This window comes from Dipodomys merriami, unplaced genomic scaffold, assembly GCF_024711535.1.
Source record: "Dipodomys merriami isolate MVZ:Mamm:240054 unplaced genomic scaffold, mDipMer1.0.p SCAF_9, whole genome shotgun sequence".
Lineage (NCBI taxonomy): Eukaryota > Metazoa > Chordata > Mammalia > Rodentia > Heteromyidae > Dipodomys > Dipodomys merriami.
Window position 1 is genome coordinate 54,455,454 of NW_027206512.1, and position 19,218 is coordinate 54,474,671.

The window sequence follows — 19,218 nt, forward strand, 5'->3', positions numbered from 1 at the left end:
TTAGGTAGTATGTTTTATATCATCTTACCATAAAACTTTCACTCTTGAAGTATATAGTAAATGTCATAAGACACTGGAGTTCTTACAGGAAATTTAGGAAATAAGGAATAGAAAAAAACAAAGGGTAAGTTCTGATGTTCAGAGATCTTTTTCAAAGACATAGTTTCACTTTTTGCTTCTTTTTGAGACTGTAATTTATAATATGAGACTGTTTCAAAAAAATAAACTGTCTTCAAGCTGGAGCCCTTCCTGTCTCAATCTCCCAACTATTTTTTAAAAAATTTATTAGCATGGGCCAGGTGCCATTGGCTCACACCTGTAATCCTAGCTACTCAGGAGGCTGAGATCTGAGGATCTCGGTTCAAAGCCAGCCTGGGCAGGAAAGTCTGTGAAACTCTTATCTCCAATAAACCTCCAGAAAAACTGGAAGTGGCGCTGTAGCTCAGGTGGTAGAGAGCTAGCCTTGAGCTGAAGAGCTGAGGGACAATGCTCAGGCCCAGAGTTCAACCCCATGACCAACAACAACAACAACAACAAATTAGCATGAATTAACTACACAAAGAGACTCAGTTGTGATATTTACAAAATGCTTATAAGGCACTTGGAACAAATTCACCTCATATATATCACTTTTTCTTAACTGCTCTCCGTTCCCCCTTCTCCTTTTTAAACAATTTTTTAGTAATTTCATTATTCAGTTTTCATGTTTATATTTAATGTATTTCTATAATATTTACTCCATTACTCTCTTCTTTCCCCTTCCCCACACCAGCTGTAACTCCTCATATACTCCTCCTATGACAATCATGTCACTCACACACACACACACACACACACACACACACACACACACACACACACACATATACATGGCAAGATTCTATGAGCAAAAACCTGTAATAGTCTGGCTTATCTATCTATTTTTTTGAATACCTCCTAATTTCATTCATTTTAATGTCTGGATAAGACACATTTTCCTTATGCAGTCATTGGTAGTTAGATATCTAGCCTGGTTCAATATGTTAGCTGTTGTAAATAGTGCCATTATAAACATAAGTTTCCCCTCTTGCATGTTGATTGACAGTCCCTTACATTTGTGCCCAGGAGTGGTATAGCAGGATCGTAATAGTAGCTCTACTTTCCATTTCCTAAGGAGTCTCCATACTGATTTCCACAATGTTTGAACTAATTTATATTCTCACTAATGGTGCTAGGATTCTTTTTTTTCTCACCTCCTCACTAGCATTTGCTGCTGTTTGTTTCTTCATGATGGCCATTCTCACTGGGATGAAATGGTTTCAGAATTGTTTTGATTTGTCATTCTTTTATGGCTAAAGATGTCAAATATTTCCTCCTTTAGTAGTCACTTGTACTTCCTAGTCTAGTTTGTTTGGTTTGTCGGTTGTGGGGCATAAACTCAGAGCTTGGCATTTGAGCTCTTTTACTCAAGGCTAGTGCTTTACCACTCTAAGCCACAGCACCATTTGTGGTTATCTGGAGGTTAATTGGAAAGAGGAGTCTCAGGGAGTTTTCTGCCCAGGTTGGCTTTGAACCATGGTCCTCAGATGTCAGCCTCCTGAGTAGGTAAGTTAAGATGAGAGCCACCAGTGCCTGTTTTATAAGCAAATTTTCTAAACTTAGTGTTTTATTTAATTACCTTTTCAACATATTTTCTTTAAAATGTCTATCAAATACCAGACTTGGTGCTTTGTTTTTTTTTTTTTTTTTTGTTTGGGTTTTTTTTTAACTGTATTTTTTTTTTTGTCTTTTCTTTTTTGGTACTGGGGATCGAACCCAGGACGTTGCACTTGCTAGGCAAGCGCTTTGCCACTGAGCTACATCCCAGCCCCAGACTTGGTGCTTTGTAATGAGGACTTCATAATAAGCAAAAGTAGATGCATGTAGTATCCTAACAGAGTTTAAAATACATCAGGAAACAAAGACATTGTTTATAATCATGTAAATTAGAATATGATTATAATTATGATATAGTTATTGTGATAGAGCTCTATTGACTCTCAATGTCCATTATTCTTTCTTTTGTAATAAAACCTTAATTTAGTTTTAATCTGGGAAAAAAGCCACAAGGGATTATGTCTCTCTACTTCATCTTTTTTAGAGCTAAGTATGAGCAAGTGACTAAGTCTGGCTCATAAAATACGAATAAAAGAGTTTGCTGTACTTACCGCATAATTTTTCTGTCACTCAAAATTGCTCTATGATAGTCTATTTCAAAAAAGGAGAAAGATGTCACAACTTCCACTGCTTAAGAGAATGGCTGTTGCCGTGCACCATTTTTGACTTTGTGTAGAAAGGACAATAGGTCAGTAATGATCGAAAAGCAAGTACAGTGTCATCCTGCCTCTAAGGGCTTTTGCACAGTTATAACACTGTTCTCATTAGAAATTTTTTATTGTCAAGGTGATGTACAGAGGGGTTACAGTTACATAAGGAAGGCAATAAGTACATTTCTTGTCAAACTGTTACCCCTTCCCTCATTTTTCTCCTACTTTCTTCCCTGTAGCCACTCCCCACCCGGCCAAGTTGTACAGATCATTTCCAACATACAGTTTTGTGAATATCACTGTTGCATTTGTTCTCTCTTGTCCTTTGTCTCACCATTCTGTGGTTCCCTTTCCTTCCCTAATTCAGATAAATGTATATACAATACCAGAGTACCCAAATCAAATACAGTGACCACATGGGATATACCATACAGGGAAGAACACACAAAAGAAACAAAAAAATTCATAGTACATTAAAAACCACCACAACAAAGAAAAACCTCTTGTGTTCATGTCTTAGAGTTGATTTCATTTAGCATCATTTTATATGGTCATAGGTACATAGTTATTGAGCTATTCTGCTTATCTGCTAAGATTATCCGAGAGGTATACTAATTATTGCAAATAAGGGAAACTGTGGGACCTACATTTCTTTGGGTCTGGCTTACTTCACTTAATGATTTTTTTCTAAGTGTTTCCATTTCCTTACAAATGGGGTGGTGTCAATCTTCCTAATGGAAGCATAGAATTCAATTGTGTGTGTGTGTGTATATGTGTGTATCATTTTCTTGATCCATTCATCTACTGAGGGGCATCTGGTTTGGTTCTATAATTGGCCAATAGACACATGAAGAAATGCCTAACTTCTTGGGTCATTAGGATTTTATATAAGACAAAGCACTATCTTGTTTTAGATCTATGAAACTGCAGTTCAACTATTAAATTGCTTTATTCAGAGTTCAGACTTTGTACTGGATTCCTGACCTTATCTGAACCTAAAAATATGATATTGGTTTAGCCAGTATCTACAGTGAAGAGCAGGCACAAGTTGGAAAGCAAGTGACTCTTGTTTTGCTGTGATGAATCAGTGTCAGTATTATTTATGATAGCTTTTTAAACTGTGTAGGTGGGAACAAGTAGGCTTTCCTACGTGGGCTGGCTTTGAACTGATACTTCTGTCTCAGCCTTCTAAGCTAGGATTATATGAGTGAGGCACCATTGCCTGGCTTTTATACTGTCTTAACATGTAGCACATTCAGGTTGCAATGGACCATCTTCAAGAAACTGTTTCTCCAGCAATTAAACTCAGTTGATTTTCATTTTGGGGATTGAAAACACTGACTTCCTGAATAGATAGGTTAGTTGACTTAGGTAAATTTCTCAATAGCACCCAACCTGGAGAGGTTTACTTGGTATGGTAAATATCAGTTGAGAAAATTGAGCCTACAGTTAGTAGCCATATTTACTAAATCAAGAAATGAAATAGGATGCATACTCTAAGGAGTATATATGCTCAGTGGGTTTTCTCTCTTGGGTTAAATCTCATTCTTTCTCCCTAGAATGGATGCAGCCTTTAACAGACAAACTAGTGGAGCTGTGTTTTATTCTGACTCTCATCTCTGATAGTACCTGAACATGCATCACTCACTGCAGGTGAGCCTATTTAAATCTAGATGTGTATGTCGGGCTTGACTGTGTTTGAATCCAGATGAACACATCCAGAATGTACTTGGAACAAGGGTGGGCGGTGTTTTTGGGTCCACTTGTGTTTGTGTTCTGGCCTGCTCCTTCCTAGAAAAAAAAAGTTCTTCATAAGGATCTTCTCCACCATTTTTGAATTGCAGATTCTTTGCCTAAAGTATATAAGTCTACCTTAAAGTATGGTGATAGTAATTGATAAAATACAGTAATACATGTGTCACAGGGAATAAATTTACTAGACAATCACATGAAGACTAAGATCATTGATTGTGTTTTCATCTTCTTCTATAACCCACCCTGTCTAAGATATACTGGCCAGATCTCAATTAAGCAAAAAAAAAAAAAAAAAAAAAAAAAAGAGACTTCACAGCCTGCAGCGGCTCCATTTTCCAGCTGTGAGTCACTGAATACTATGATATCAGCCCCATGTCTTTACCTTGGCTCGTGTATTTCTGTAGTGTCCTGTCTATCTGCCAGTATAATGCTAACAGGAAGTGGATTTCAATGCTTTCCCATGTGTTCTCAACTGCAATCAGAGAATTATTTTTCTTCGTGCTTTCTGGCTATGGTTGTGTGGGTGGAGGTTTTATAGAATACCTTGGCATTGCAAAAGAAGGGAAATGAATCAAAGCTGTGTGGTAGATCAAAGCTTCTGGGGCCGTTAATGAAAGACTTACCGATGTTTTATGCTGGTATCATATTGCTTTTTAGACCTGTCGATGGAGCCTCCTGGGATTTTGTGGTTTAAACATTTCATTTTCCTGCAAAGTGTGAGCTATAGCAAGCAGAAACAACAACAACAAAAATCAGTGCTACATGAAATGAACACCCTACTGAAACAGCTGGTGCTGTACAGTCCCTAAAAATACAATTTCTTATGGTCAGTATGTGTGAGAAGTAACTGATCATTTGCTAAGGTCTGTAAAAATCCACAGTTCTCTCTCCCAAGATGCTGAATTTAAACCCCACCAGAGTTTTAGTACTTCATATATAAAGTACTGCTCATATATAATTTGTGTAGCCCAATGGAGGTTGTTAGGTAACATATTCTATCCAGTTCAGTTACACTTATGAAATATGTGTAGAAATCCTTTTATGGGAAGTAAACTAACCAACCAGATAGACTTCAAGGATTTCCACTTCATTAGCAACTTGTTTATAGATTCTTTTCCATAAAAAGAAATTTACTTTAGTTGTGACATCTAAATCACAACCATAGCTCTTTTATTGCATACTTCATCTCTTCAACATAAATACCATATTTAATAAATCAAAGTAGAAGAGTATACTTAATTACACAAAAACAGTTATATATACATGTGTGTGTGAATATACTTGAAATATTTTATTTTGATTCTTGTGTTTGTTTAATAAATGTATTTTTGAACACTTACTATGTGCTAGATACTTTGGTTGTATCTGTGATTTAAAAAATGAATAAAACAAGATTCTTGCTTTTCAGGACCTCAAAATCTATCAAACACACATTACAATGCACTGTATTTTTAGCAATCTAGAATAATGAGTAGGGAAGGATGTCTTTATTTTGTGTCTGAGCCCCATATAGAACTTGCTTACTTCTATAACTAAATAAAAAATAGTCTATTTCCTGTCTTCTGGTCTTGCTGTTTCTATTTTTCTACCTTATAATGATTTTTTCTATATATAAATAAAATCACACCACTCTACTGTTCGGTGCTTTTTAGTAGCTTCCTTGTATACTACAAATTAAACTGGACACTGGGTGAAAGTCTATGAGGCCCAACATGGTCTGTTACATATCTTTATCCCCCGATTTTCTTCATCCCTTTCCACTTACCATCCATGTTTACTTTACAATAGCTGGGGATGTCCAAATAAGTACTACATCTTATTTGCTATGTTATATTAGTGAAACCAGGCAGACACCAGCTTTCTTTCTGTTGTTAAGTGTGCCTCTTATGCCCTCATCTCCAATTTTCTGAGTGAAACTTTGCCCGCCACACCCTGGGGTGCCCAAGGAAGGCTCCTTCTCTTGTAAACTTCAGCTTGGAAGTTAATTCCACAGTCCCTCTCAGCTCATTCTTTTTCTTTTTGATTGTACTTTACAATATCTGAAGTTATCTTGTTCTATGACTTATTTAATTATCTTTTCTTCCCATTCCTGTCTTACTCTTACGCTTGGATACACACACACACACACACACACACACACACACACACACACACACACACACACACACACACACACACACACACACACACACACACACACACACACACACACACACACACACACACACACACACACACACCACATACACAGAGCTTCATAAAATTGAGGACCACTTCTGTCTTGTTCAGGGCTATCCATCTAACATTAGTTGTACATATTTTTTAAACAAATGAATAAGTGAAGAATTTCTGTGAGGAGATGACAAAGAACTAGGCAAGAGGTTGGCAGACAAAGAGGTAAGAGAGAATTTAAGTTATGTTTTCATTTGCCCCTAAATTGTCTAGTGTGATAGATTACAAAATCGTAAGACAAGCAATTAGTAATACCATAGCTAATGTTGCAACGAAGATAACTTCCTGAGAAGTGGGCATTGTATGACTTTGAAATATGCTACACTCAAGGAAGTTAAAGCTAAGCACTAATACTAGAAAAGTGATTTGATTTCTTAAAAGTTTTGAATGACAGACAGAACTGTTTTCTATAATCTCAGCTTATGGCAGAGGTAACATCTTTTCCAATTACACCTTTGCTTTATAGTATTTTAAAAGTCAAATTGAAGTAATAATTTAAAATTGTTTCATAGGGATTTGAAAGTAAGGTCATGAAAGTTTATTGGCAGAGTAAACACATTAATACATAAAGAACATACCCACCAACATGACCATATGTCACTTGAAAGAGTCCTATAAGCAGAATCTCATCTAACAGGGGAATCCCTGAGCTAAAAGTGAAAAAAAAATCTACAAAAGCTACCTGTATTACATTTTTTGGATATTAGTACTTCTCTTAATTGAATTCTTGAAGCTGTCTTGGAGTTACTGGAAATAAACCAGCTTTTTCCTCCTCAGTATTGGGATGGAGAGCTTACCCCCAGAATTGTGCAAATTTGTCAGGTAATTATGGAATCTGGCCTCATCCACGGGAACAAAACCAACTGTTGAGATTTCAAAATCCAAATAGGCCACACTGCATGTATCCTTGTATTTTAATTCATGCTAAAGCCCTTAATATCAATATAAAATAAATTAAATAAAATTTATAATACAAATAAAAGGTTGAACTCATTCTTATTATTTTGTAGTGACTGCATCAGAATCAATAACCAGAATTGATGTTTTTTTATTGTGGAATTCACTGTGCAAATTTGATGAGCTTAATGTTTTCCTTCAGCTCCTATGAGCCACAATTTCAGTTTTAAAGCATCAATATAAATTTTGTTGGCCTATTCACTTCTAGGTGCTAAGTATTCTTCCTTCTTTCATAAATTGGACAACATAGTTTTTATATAAAGGACTCTTTTCTTGACCTGAGTGCCCACCATGATGACATGAAGCATGTTTCTCAACTGACCACCATCCAGGAAACAGATGGAATTAGCCTAATATGTCACTGGACATTTCCCCAAAATATGCACACAGGGACTGAAGCTCTTTGTCTCGAAATTAAAATAATTGAAAACAACTCTGGGATTAAAAAAGATTTGTTTACAAAATCTTTTTCAACCAAGGCTCACATGAAACTCCATTGTGTGATCAGATGAACAGGAGAGGGGAGAAACACGAACAAAATTTGTTTAACAAGATAATTTCCCTCCTTTTTTTTTGCCAGTCCTGGGGCTTGAACTCAGGGGCTGGGCACTGTCCCTAAGTTTCTTTTTGCTCAAGGCTAGCACTCTACCACTTGAGCCACAGCATCACTTCCAGCCTTTTCTGTGTATGTAATACTGAGGAATTGAACCCAAGGGTTTCATATAAGCTAGGCAAACACTCTATCACTAAGCCACATTCCCAGCCCCTAATTTCCCTCTTCATAGATTCTTTTAGATTGCCAGTTTACACAGAAGGAAGCATTCCTAGTGCTTATTTAGCATATTCCAGGAACTTGCATGTTGTCTAATCTTTGCCATATCTCGGTGAGGTCAGTCTTACCATGACCTTTGCCATTCCTCCCATACAGAGGAGCAGAACAAGGCACAATGAAGTCAGGTCAGGAGACCTGCTTAACACTGCACAGCCAGTAAGTAGCTGAGCTCAGGGAAACGTACTCCAACACCCAAAGCTTGACCACAATATAGTTGTGCTATTGGTGACTCATCTCTGTAGGCTGATTATACATGATTGAGTGACTTTTGATGATTCAGGCATAGAGTTGATGTGGCTAGTTACTTCTAATGGAAAACAGCTGTATGTTATCTGCTAAAAAATAAAGACATTTAACCTCCAATAAAGTTTGGGTACCTGTTGTGGCCTGCACGATCATTTATTTTATTCATGGTTTACCTGTCATTGCCCTACAATTATAACATCTGGCTTTGCTTACTGAAAAGCACGATCTCATGATTAACTGTCTTTGACTGCTCTTTCCCCAGAGCTATCTGCATCTGCTCTGCTTTGCAACTAGAATTTCCAAAGCAGCCTCTTTTGACATAAAAAAAATAGGTTCATGCAAACAGGAATTTCCTATTAAAAATGGAAATGCATGGAGGTTATAATCATTTCCACCATGTTCATAGAAGCATGGCTCTGAATAACACATGGACTTAATCTGTTTAAATTGCCCCAAACAAACAGGATTTTAACAGATAAAAACAATTTCCTTTTCTAGTCTCTCTGAAGAGTTGCCATTTCTAACCATCCAGTCCCCATGTGCTTGAGCATGTGGGGTGCCTATCCGGAGGGAGGGAAATCATGGTTATCAAGGCTAGAGTGTGGGCAGAGAGATATGGTGTGGGCAGGAGGGGAATAGGCATGGGAGTGCAGAGTTGTGGAAGGAAACAAGGAAGTTGGAGAAAGTTGGAGAATACTAGAAAAGAGGAGAGATGCTGAATAGGAACTAGATGGTGGGAGGCCGATCTAGAAAAGTCTACTTGCGTCTTAAATTCAAGGGGTTCAATGAAAAGATGTTAACAGAGTAGTAACTCGACTAGTTGCAGATTGCAGGATTTACTCTGGAACCTTGGTAACAGTTAGATTGGAAAGAAGCAAGAATGGGCAGAGAGAATAGAGGCTACTAGAACAACCATTGAATGAAATAATATAACCTTGCCCTGGGGCAAAGGTCATGAGTTGAGAAGGTAACAAGATGGAAGAAGTTTGTAGTAGTTTGAGTCTATATGATGACTATTGTGGAGATAAGAGTCATGACTTACAGACCAGGAGAACTGAACTTTTTGCCAAGAGCAGGAAACCAGGGATGGTGAAGTGTTGTGCTGAGAAAGGACCAATAAAGCTCAGTTGAGGATAGGAGGTCTGGCAGAATCAAGAGGACATACAATAATGGTAAAGATGGTAGGAGAAATGCTGTCTTCTGCAAGTTGGGGGAGTAGAAGGGGTGAAGAGCAAAGAAACATAAGTCCTGCCTCTGTGGATGAAGTGTCACTGCTCATAAAGCTGAAAAACTTTTTAAGCTTTTCTGAGAAACGAGAGAGAAGGCTTCAGTTGAGCTTGAGAACCGAGGCACTGAAGTGAGAAACTTGAGGACAGAGTTAAAGAATCAAATGTGTCTGCAACAAAAGGGGACATTACCTATGAAGAAGCAGTGGAGTGGCCAGACCTGTTAGTGGCTTCAAAGATGCTTATGGAAGCTATAAATCGGTACTAGTACTGACCTTTAAAGTTTGTGACATATCATCTCCCCTTGTATGGTAACAATTCCTAAGACCACAGTGATGGTGGGGACTTATATCTTGTGAAACCTGGGCAGTCTTCAGCATTCGAAAGACAGCATGATTCCTATTAGTTGCTCAGTATATTTTTGTTGACTTGAAATTGATGAAGCTATAGAGCAGTAGACATGAAATACTATTAGGAAACAGAACATTCTGTTGGATTCATTTTTTTTTTCCAAGTGCATTAAATGGCAGTACCTTGGAGAACACTAAAAGTAGAGCAGTCAATATTTGAGAATGATTCTCCCAGGAGTGACTGCTCTCTACATGAACAGGTGTCTCTGAAAAGACCAATTTGCTGCCAATAGTCACTTTTCCCACCATAGACTCAAGGTTTAATGATTTAAGGCAAGGCAGAGCACCTGGCATTGTTTACCGTGCTCTTTCCTCACAAAGTGACAATCTGAAAGAATCTGTGCCAGGATTTCAGGGAGAAAAGCACAAAGAATTGGAAAAGGCGATTAAAAAAAAGTGGGGGGAGGGATAATAGAGAAGAGTGAGCTGAGGCCAGCTGCCAATTAAGAGTTTTTGATTGATACCTGGGTGTATGCTGCAAGGCAGAAAGTGGAGCTGAAATAAAAATTTAAAAAACATCTTGCTTCTGAGTTACAGCTCAGCCTCTTACTGATCGTATGACCTTCAACATGTGCTCAGTGACCAGTTTTCTGAGACCCAAATTCTTTGTTTTCAAACAGAACTTGTATTTCTTGCCCAAATGATTTTTTAAAATAAATATTATTAAGCCTTCAGCATTGTACAAGTATTCTCATTATTACTGTCAAAGGCTTCCTAGGAGAGCCTTGATCCAAAGAAAACTTAAATGGCATGCATGGGATGTCTATAATTTTTACCTTATTGATTTTACCTTTTCCTGTGCTCACCCCACCCCAGGCTGTTTTCTTCTACCTCTCTTCCATCTCTTCAGAATTTTAGGTGGAGTAAATCTCCTCATAGAGATTGGAGCATAAGTCTTAATACAGAAGTTACTTTCCACGGTCTCCATGTTAGATCATGATCAGACTCTTAAAAACTTGTACACACAGGCTCACTTGTCAGCGCAGTTCAACAAATCCTGTCTGCATGGCTCATATATACCAAATTCTGTACTAGGTGTGTGTGGAGGATGAGATACAAAGAGGGACACATCACAGTTGGTTCTGCTCAAATAGATGGTACATGTTTATATTAAAGAATGATGTATTCTTAGAAATGGATTGCTTAGTTATGGCAGTAAGGTTGCTGTAGGTTCTATGTGGTTAGTCTCCAAAGGTTAGGGTACTGAAAGCTTGGTCCTTTGTGTAGTAGTGTTGAGAGAGTAGTGGAAGCCAAGGAGGCCATGAAGTTTCCACATTCATAAATGGATTAATGCTCTCAGGAGTGGGGTAGGTGCTTTATGAGTGGATACGTTCCCATGGGGGGGCGGGTATTGGGAGGTGTTATAAAAGGCTGAGCCTGCTAAGTGCCAGTAGCTCATGCCTGAATTCCTCACTATTTAGGAGGCTGAGTTCTGATGATAGTGGTTTGAAGCCAGCCAAGGCAAGAAAGTCTATATGACTCTTATCTCCAATTAACTGACAAAAAAAAAAAAAAAAAGCCAGAAGCAAAGCTGTGGCTCAAGTTGTAGAACGCTAGCCTTGAGTGAAAAAGCTCAGGGACAGTGCCCAGCCCCTGACTTCAAGCCCCAGAAATAACACAAAAGTAAAGAAAAAGAGAAAAGAGAAAAAGATGGAGCCTGAGCCCTCCCGGCAGTGGTTCTTCCTTGGTCATATGTGCTTTTCTGTTGTATATGATCTCCTTCTGTTTCTCCACCATGCTGGGCCACAGCCCCAAGAGCCATTGCAGATAGTAAAATCATGTTGTTTGCATTTTCTAAGCACAAGGAGAAATCTTGTATATATCCCCCAAGAATATTGAACTTGGAAAATAAAACTATAATTAAATGTGTTTACCTCCAAACCTGCAGATACTGCCTTTAACTCCTGAGATCTGGTCCAGGCAATCCTATGTCAATAGGGTGCTGAGCGATCCTGTCACAGGAGCACAGTTCATGTTGCAAAATGCAACACAAGTGGAGCAAGAGCCAAAGCAAGAGGTTATAATTTAGTTCTCTTAAATCCCTAAATCTACAGTTTGATGAGAAGAGTAAAAAGAAAAAAAAACATCAGGAAAGGCCAATCATATTATTATCAGCAAATAGTATTATCCAATATGTATTACAAATTAAGTGCTTTTCTAGGCTGGGCATGTGGTTCAGTGGTAGAGTGCTTGCATAGCATGCATGCAGCCCTGGGTTTGATTCCTCAGCACCACATAAACACAAAAAGCCAGAAGTGGCACTGTGGCTCAAGTGGTAGAGTGCTAGCCATGGACAAAAAGAAGCTCAGGACAGTGCTCAGGCCCTGAGTTCAAGCCCCAGGATTGGCAATTTTTTTTAAAAAAAGGTGCTTTTTAAAAATAAAAAGAAGAGGAACAATAGTGTGTGTGTGTGTGTGTGTGTGTGTGTGTGTGTGTGTGTGTGTGTGTGTGTTGATACTGGGTCTTGGATTCAGTGCCTTGCACATCCACTTGACTTTTACGTTCAAGGCTGGTGCTCTACCACTTGCGCCATACCTCCATTTCTTTCCTTTTGCTGGTTAACTGAAAATAAGAATCTCAAAGACTTTTCTTCTTGGGCTAGCTTTGAAACTTGATCTTCAACTTTAAGCCTCCCAAGTAACTAGGATTACAAATGTGTGCCACCAGTGCCTGGCAAACAAATTTTTGTGATTCTAAGCTCAGATTCTCAGCTCAGTTTTTTGCATGGATAGCAATGCAGTTGCTCACAGACAACACAGGCAGCCAGAGCTGAAAACACTGAATGTCGAATAGCTTCCCTCAAAATTTATTGTCCCATTTATGTAGTAGAAAATCTGAATTGTAAGCAGAGTGATCTATGTCTCAGGTATGGCCTTATATAAGATTTTTCATTTCAGAAGTTTATTAATATTCCTTAGGCAGTTTTTTCTCCATAAGAAAGGCAATGGTGGCATGGCATTTAATAAGCTGGCAATGACATTAAGCTCTATTGATTTGAGGTAGTATGGCTGCCTTTGGCTTTGAGAGTTTATTACTATGATTCACAGGTAGCAGGATGCACAGGCTCCCAGTTTCTATTGACTATGCTAGAAAATGTATTGCATGTCATCAAGTATATTGCAAGTCTTGGGGATAATTTACTCAGAAGTATTTTGTTTTTGTATATTACATTTTTTATCTTGGCACTGATGTCAGCACATAAATACATGAAAGAATGCTCAGTAGACATCGAGTAAATGAATGAAGGAGCAAGTACCTTGGATAAGATCAAAGAAAACAAATGGTGAGTTAAAAGTTTTCTGCTTGGAGATATCTAAGTCATTTGGTCAGGAGAATCAGATTCAAGAGCCTGAGACTAAAATCGTGGCGAGTGTTTGAGTACCTGTCCCAGCCCCACATGGCCATAGTTGGGAGCCAATGGAAATGAGCTGAGTGAGATTTCCTGAGAAAGCATTAGCAACTAGGGAGACAGGAGTGATGAAACATGACTGCTATGCCTTGGAGATGATTTGTCCCCAATTTCATGTGGCAGAAGCTCAGATGTCAAGGTAATAGTATTGATAAATAGGTAGGGGGAATCTTTAAGAATTGGTTAGTGGTGAAATAAGTCAGGCTCAGAGAGACAAAGGACATGTTTTCTCTGGTATATGAAATTTAGATCAAAATTATAAATATATGTATATATATATAAACATTTACAGAGTCATATGCATATAAGCACAAAATATAGTATATACAGAGGAGAATTCCAGTGGTATAACTTTTGAACAACAAACTTACAATTTGATAAAACAAATACAAGCAATCTTTTGGTATGTGTGAGGGAAGGATTGAACTCAGAGGGAGGAGACAAATGACAGGAGGGGCAGGTGAATACAGTCATAATATTTCATGTATATTTGTGAAAATATAGGAAAATTGTGGGTATGGGTAGGGTAGAGAGAGATAGATAAGAATAATGAAAGGGGTGACACTGATTAAGATGCGTTGTACTCAGAGACTGACATTTTGAATCAAAGTCCTTTTGTGCAACTTCATAAATATAAATAATAATAGTAGTAGTAATAAGAAGAAGAAGAAGAAGGAGAAGGAGAAGGAGAAGGAGAAGGAGAAGAAAGAAGAAGAAGAAGAAGAAGAAGAAGAAGAAGAAGAAGAAGAAGAAGAAGAAGAAGAAGAAGAAGAAGAAGAAGAAGAAGAAGAAGAAGAAAGAAGAAGAAGAAGAAGAAGAAGAAGAAGAAGAAGAAGAAGAAGAAGAAGAAGAAGAAGAAGAAGAAGAAGAAGAAGAAGAAGAAGAAGAAATAGGACCTAGTGGGATTGATTAGTATGGAAAACCCTCATTATGAGTAGATTAATATCTTTCAGGAGGGATTAAGTTTGCTTAAAACTTAGTTAAAAAAAAACTTAAAAGCAAACTTTTAAGTTTGCTTAAAACAGAAGTTAGTTCTCACAGGACCAGATTAGTTCTCACAAGGATGAGTAGTTATAAAGTGGGTCAGACCTCCTGTTATTTCCTTCTAGATTTGCCTGCTTCCTCTTCCTGCCTCTTGGCCATGAGTTGGCACAGTATGAGGCCCTCCCTCACCAGAGACTGTCCAGATAGAAGTAGCTGTACACCTTTGGTTCGGAGCCAAGGTAAGCCTTTCTTCCTTTCTTCTCTAGAAAGTTCTGAGTCTTGGGGATTTTGTTTTATGCAACAAGTAACAGACTAAGATAATAAACACCAATAAGAATCTAGATTTAACAATGAGATCTGATGAGATAGATTTTCAAAAATACTTGACTATAGTTTGGGAATGTTCTGCGAAAATACTCAGCATTGATGGATGCTTGTGGTTGGTTCTACCCAGTAATACATATGTGGGTATGTTTTACTTGTTGAAATCTACCAGGACAAGAAACATCATATATATTGAGTTGTTGGCTAGGGGCATGGGGCATGGATCAAGTGGTAAAGAGCTTGGCCAAAAAGTTCTGAGTTCAAACCTTGATACTGCTGAACATTAAGTTGTTGTAGAATAATAGTATCATTTGCTATGTGCCAGACACAGTGCCACACTGTGTGAAAGATCATAGAAATGATCTTTCCATGGATGATCTTGTTTAAATGTGTATTACTATCCTCATTGGATAAAAATCACATGCAGACCTAGAGAGATGTGGTAATGTGTGCAAGGTCAAGAGGTGGTAATGTCAGGACTTTAACCTTTGGTTGTTCACTCCATAGCATGAGCTCTAAAAGTAAAGTCCTTAATCTCCATAAGTCATGTATACCTTCATCTTACTGGGGAATATTTTTCTGAAAAATTTCTGCCACTCATATTTAATATAATTCTCAAAGGTTACTGATAATCATTTCTGTGACAAGAAGTAAGTGAATGATGGTATTCTCCCCAAAACAAAAGCAAACATCATCTGCTTAATATAATTGCACATTGGATTTACCATCTAAGTCAGGATTTTCAGTATCTGGCACTTTTGTGCTGATATTTGCATTCATTCATTAAATACTCATTGAGAGTTCACCATGTGCCAGACACTATTTTAGATGGAATGAAATTAAGAAGGATCTCTGATGTTGTAGGTCAGAAAAAACAAAGAAGAAGTAGAACATGTAGCTGAATTATAGGGTTAATCAGAAGTTGGCCATGGTCATAGGAAAAAGAGAAAAGGGGGAGTTAGGACCAACAATATGCCTTGGTTAGTAGTAGACACATAAACACTAGAGTAGCAGGCTCAGGTTTCCTGGAGAAGATAGTATCTGGGCAAAGGCTCAGAGGAGTAAGGATTATCTTTTCCAGGGAGCTGAATGGCGTTAGGCATCTGGTCTGGGAGATTGCATGCATACCTGTAGACAGGGGTAATGCCAGACTTAAAAGTTCTATAGCAAATTGGTCCCAAAACTTACGCATCATGCGCTTGAAAAAACAAAAAGTATAACCTGGTATTTCTGCAGTGACAGAGTGGCTTTGCCTAAGAGAGATCAGGAGAGTCATAAACTTGAAATCAGCCTGAGCTCTCAGTATACGTCCTTCTCTCATTTGAGGGTTTTACATCCATGAGTTACCCAGCTTGTGTGTGTGTGTGTGGGGGGGGGGATGCTCCAGATTTCCCATCTTTGCCACCAACCGTGTCTTATCACCCAATATTCAGGCTTTCTTATCTCAGATGTCAAGGGCTAAGATAGTGTTAGATCTTAGTCCTAGGAATTAAGGAATCAAATAGGCTAATTCAGAATGATAATGCAATGACTGCTAATCAGACATCAATTTGGCATTTACATGTGTCTGTGATAAATAAAAATGGACCAGAGGAATTATTATGTAGTAAATGCAAAATAGCAAGCTGAATATTTCAAAAGATGCTTTTCATGGGGAAAATACTTGTTTCTGGTGGTGTTCTTTGTCTTTTTCTAAAAGCTCTCCTCTCAAGCATTCTCTGAAGACTTTGGCCTTCATGTAAGATTAACGTGAGATTTAGATAAAATCCAGAACTCATGAGCATCATAATGGGGTCATTGTATCCGGTACTGGGGTTTGAACTTGGGACCTGGGCACTGTCCCTTAGCTTTTTCACTCCATGCTGGGACTCTACCACTTGAGCCACAGCTCTTCTTCCAGCTTTTTGGTGACTAATTAGAGATAAGAGTCTCCTGAACTTTTGCTGCCAGACTAACTTCAACATGCAATCTTTAGATCTCAGCCTCCTTAATGGCTAGGGTTACAGATGTGAGCCACCAGCATCCAGCAACATATTTTTTAACAGGAAGTTTTATACTGAGCCTGGCCTTCTGTCAGCTAGTTGTCTAGCTGCAAGCAGTTACCAAATGCTGCAAAGCCTGTGAAGAATGCTGACAAGGGCTGTGTTCAGGGCCCTGTCAACACTTAGTATCAAGCAGATGAAAACTGATTTTTAATTATTCATAGAATCTTTTGTGAATAAAGAGTGTGTTGTATGTGTGTGTGGTGTATGTGTGTGTGTTATTTTTAGTTTGAATCACTAATGAAATCTTAGAGTAAGGCAGGATAAAATAGCAGATTCCTATATCACCTGATATGAACAAAGAGATACAAGGCATGGATCAGTGGGAAGAAGAGATTTTGGAGACTAGAAAAGACTGGGAACAAAACAGACCATATCTTAACTCAATCTCTTTATATCTGCTTTAGGATCACAGGTAAATTACATAATCATATTAAACCACAGTTTCCTAGTTTTACAAACCAGTGTTAGAATAATCTTTGTGTGTACTTTTTTAATGAAAACTTTATGAGGAAAGAAATGAGTAATGGTTAAAGATATCTGTCAACTCATCATAGGTGTTTGATTTACAAATAAGGAAGTAGTTGATACAAAGCCACAATTCTACCTTTATGTGCTGAACTATGAGCCTTACGGTTGATAATGCTTAACTAGCTTAAGGGAAAAAAATAACACTTGGAAAAAGCACAGGTTACATGAAGCTGAAAAGAATATTCTAAGTACAAGAGGGGCATTCCAAAGGGATAGAGTAGAAAGTTGCACACGTGGCCCCAGCTGGCTGGATTTCTGAATGTACATCAAGGATAAAGGGTGGTATAGTGGCTGGAGTTGTGGGTCTCCTAAAGATATGACAAATGTTGAACCCCCACAATCTTTGAATGCGCTCTTATTTCAGAGAAACAAACAGACCTGAAAACAATTATGTTGTTAGTCAGGCTCAGAGAGACAAAGGGTGCATGTTTTCTCTCATATTTGGAATTTAGATCCTATTATAAACATATATACAAATGCATACAGGGCCATATGTATATTGAATATAGTTTATGCAGCGGAGGATTCCAACATAGTGACTCCTTTGAACAAATGAACTTTCAGTCTAACAAACTAAATATTGGGAAGCTTTAGAAAGCATGTCTTTTCAGAGCAGAAAAGGGGCTGAGAAAATGGGTCATACAAATGGCGAGAGGAAGGGTGGGTAGATACAGTCAGAATATTTAATATACATAGGTGAAACCAGAGCCAGCTAATTTGAGGGGATGGGGTGGGGTTGGGACCGATGGGAGGAATAATGGAAAGGGTACCATTAATCAAGGTGAATGATCCTCATAAATTGACAGGTTAAATTGAAATCCCATTTACAGCTATTTAAGAAAATTACAAAACACTAAAATAAGAACAGGAAAAGAAATGGAACTAAGGTAAAGATTGGAAGACGAAGAGATTCTTCTAAGTTCTCTGGGACCTGCACCTGTCTTTGTAAGAAGCATACCGGGGAGAGACACAGAAGAGAGGAGGCAGTGTGATTACAGAGGCAAAGATTAGAGCCATGAAGCTACAGTTACAAAATGCCAACTGTCTACAAGTTCTTAAAACCATGATCTGGAAGGCTGCCATCTCTGTGGTGTGTTTCACAGCCTGGGCAGTGGGCAAAAGGGAGCTTCCATGCTTCTGAGTGTTCTGCTTGCTTACATCCAACAGCCAGTCTATGTCTTCATACATTAATACATGAGTACTGCAGAAGTATAGAATGCTTACCCTCCAGTTTCTGAAAGTCAGGGACCAGGGAACAAATGAACTAATAGATCAATGGCAACACATCAAAAGCTGAGATAGAGCGGGCTATACCATGCAGGTGGTTTGCACAGAGATACTCCTAATGGCTAGAGGAACCACCAGGAAAGACTTCAGAGAGATGTCGTGGCCTCAGTGGACACCTAAGCTTGTCAGTTTAAGAAAGTCTTTCTGACCAAGAACCAAGGATATGAATTTTTCCCACCCTTGATGTGGACATTCTATTTCTGCCTGTTTATTGTTGTCTCCAGCCCCCCTTTGCTGTGACCTAGCATGTCTATTTAAGGAACACTGTGTCTGTTTGCTGGATTGAGATAAATATTAGACAAAGAAGTTTGACTGACTAACACATGAGAGCCAGGTGTTCTGGAAAGATAAACTCTGAGTGGGCATGGGCAGAATGATGGGGACAGAGAGCTCACAGCTTCTGCTGTCCAGGTGGGACCTCATCCAGCTCTCCTGTTGTCACATCTGCCGGGGACTTTATAGTTTCCATCTCCAAAGGCCTAGCCACCCCTCACTATAACCTCAAATGTCCTTGAATTTGCCACCCTCATTCCCATTCTGAACAGAGAGCCACTGAGACAGAGAAAGAAGCGCATCACCTCCAGACTGTGATAGCACACTGCTCTGTTCTCTACCAATGAGTTCTGATTTAGGCCTTGACACAGTCCTCTGGGAAAGTATTATGGTTCTATTTTGTTTGTTTGTTTGTTTTTAAGAGG